Raw genomic sequence first — 2,847 nt, forward strand, 5'->3', positions numbered from 1 at the left:
TTGCTGCAATAAGTATCCTGTTCTAGCATCAGAACTTGACAGTGTTAGACAACGGGAGCTAGTCTTCAACAGTACCTTATAGCAACAAGGGTAAAAATAAGAGAACTGTGAACACAGGACTATACGTTAGCTCCAGTCCTTCTGATTGCTCTGTCAATCCACACACACATAGTTTTATTATAATAGTTTCATTATAGCCAACCTCTTTGATCAAGTGTCCCATGTCTTTGTATATCCCTGGAGCAGTCTCTTCATTTTCCAATTGGAGGTCAATTAACCTGTTAACACCACAGGCTAAATGCAAGACTCTGCACATTCTATCTGAGCTGTGCCATCATAATATGAGATAGGGGACCCCTCACCCTGGCACAGCCTGAATCAAACCCAGACCTCCAGAAAGATAGAAAGGGCTAGGGAATAAGCTCACAGCATTTCTGTATTGTTTTGAAAATATGCAAGCAAGCTTTATTTTGTAACAGCATAAACCAATGTAATCGTTATTACTATTTGTTTATATCACTTTATGGAGGCCAAGGTAGTATCCGTGATCCATACAATGACTGGTATGTGATTGTTTCTCTGTTGAATCTGTGCGCTAGCTGTGCCTTTTTCTTTCATTGTGCAATAGACTTACAAAATATGTATCCTATTAAGCCATTGTACTCTAATTTAGGACACACAAAAGTATAATCCATTAAGCTGCACTGACTGAAACTTATGGCCTTAAACGCAAAAAAAATGTTAGTAAATAAATGTTAGTATACCCACTTTTTAAACATTATAAATGGTTCACTTTCCTCTGGTACAGTTCCCTCAGCACTTAACGTAGCTGTGTAAAAGCCTATGCTTTAGAAACACAATTTGGACCCTAAAGTCCTCAACAACTATAGGCCAGTCTCCAACCTATCATTCTTAGATAAGGTTCTAGAGAGTGTTGTTGCAATTCCATTACAAACATTTAGAACTCTTAATGGTATCTTCGAGAAGTTTCAGTCTGGATTTTGTGCTGCACACAGCACAAGACGGCCCCTGTCAGAGTTGTGAATGATCTGCTGATAAGCTCTGATTCAGGCTTCCCATCTGTTTTAATTCTTCTTGATCTAATACTGTAGACCATTCCATCCTACTGAATTGTCTTGAAAGCACAATAGGACTGTCTGGCCTTGTCCTGTCCTGGGCTTCATTCTAGGTCCCTTGTTGTTTTCGTTACATATGATACCATTAGGTGACATTATCCACAGACACGGAGTGAACTTCCATTGCTATGCTGATGATACCCAGCTATATTTGTCTCTACAACCAGGAATTTCTTCTGCCTGGGTGTTATTAGTTACTTGCCTTACAGACATCAAGCATTGGCTGATATAGAATTTTCTAATGTTGAATTCAGATAAAACAGGTTATGCTAGTGGACTCACAGAACCAACTAAAAGGAAATGTGGGATTATATGAGCTTGACCCTTGCAGGCTCTCAGCAAAACTTAAACTAGAAATAAAGAGTTTGGGGCTCATCTTTGATCCTGATCTCTCATTTGAGACTTGTATTAGGGAAGTTGCTAAAGTATCTTTTTACCATTTGAGAAACATAACCAAACTTAGACCAATTATTTATTTGCCTTTGTTTCATCCAGAAATGATTATTGTAATGCACCTGTTTCACTTTTGTCCCAAAACATGTGGTATCCCGCTTGCAGCTTATTCAGAATACCGGCACTAGAATTCTGACTAAAACCAGGAAAAGTGAACATATCACTGTTTTGGCGTCTTTACACTGGCATCCTGTGCAGTATAGAACTGATTTAATGAGTTTTCTTTTAATTTACAAGGATTTACATGGATTAGCACCTAGTTATTTGCAGGAGTTACTGACCCTGTATCTTCCAAAACGCAAGAGCAACAAAAGCAACACGGGAGGAGGGAGGGCTTTTTCTTGTAGAGCTCCTAAATTACAGAATGCGCTGCCTTCGTTTGTCAGGGAAGGTACAATTTGGTACAATTTATTACATATTTTCTTTAAGTGAAAAAACACTGTTTTGTTTTCAAATCAGCCATAACTTGCTCAACCTAATAATATACCGAGGCCGGTGAAGACCCCTTCCCTCATTTTTTTAGGGAAAATATTATGATATAATATTAGTATCTAATAAAGAAGAAGAGCGCCACCAACCTTTTTATAGACTCACTACCTGGCACGGAATTGTTCAGATAAATCCACTGTATTTCCCAATGCCAAAATGCAACTGAATCCGAAAAATAACATTGTTCTGCATAATGGTAGCTGCTGCCCGCTCCTTGCTCCTGGCACTTTGATAGAATTGTAGGAATTTAAGCATACTTATGTAACGGCAAATTGTTCTGCTTTGTATAATGTCAAAGATATTTTGTGCGGTGATTAATTCTGGTACTTGTTTGGATGCATACATATTCACACAAACATATTACAAATAAAAGTATAACAAAACATATTGTAACAAAGCTACATTACACATCATCTATGTTTCAGCTGAAATATACTATAAGGGATTATTATGTGTCAAATACTCAGTAAAGGTCTGAAACTCGGCTGACGCTTTGATTTTTAAGCCGTTTACAAACACTCATACTTAATACAAAATATATAAAAACATACTATATAAAACAATAAAAACAATCACCATCACAAGAAGAAAAAAAGTCACGTCTCCAAAGTAGAGATGAGTGAAGTCACAACAGAAAGGCGTTTAGAGAACACACTCGCCAGTCAAACTGGTTTTGAAACACCCTGGCGACCCACGAGTGCCTCTAGCGACTAATCTGGAGTGGCTTCAAAGCGACTAAAGACGGAGGGGCAGATTTCGAGGGAACACC

Source organism: Polyodon spathula, chromosome 6 (assembly GCF_017654505.1).
Source record: "Polyodon spathula isolate WHYD16114869_AA chromosome 6, ASM1765450v1, whole genome shotgun sequence".
NCBI lineage: Eukaryota > Metazoa > Chordata > Actinopteri > Acipenseriformes > Polyodontidae > Polyodon > Polyodon spathula.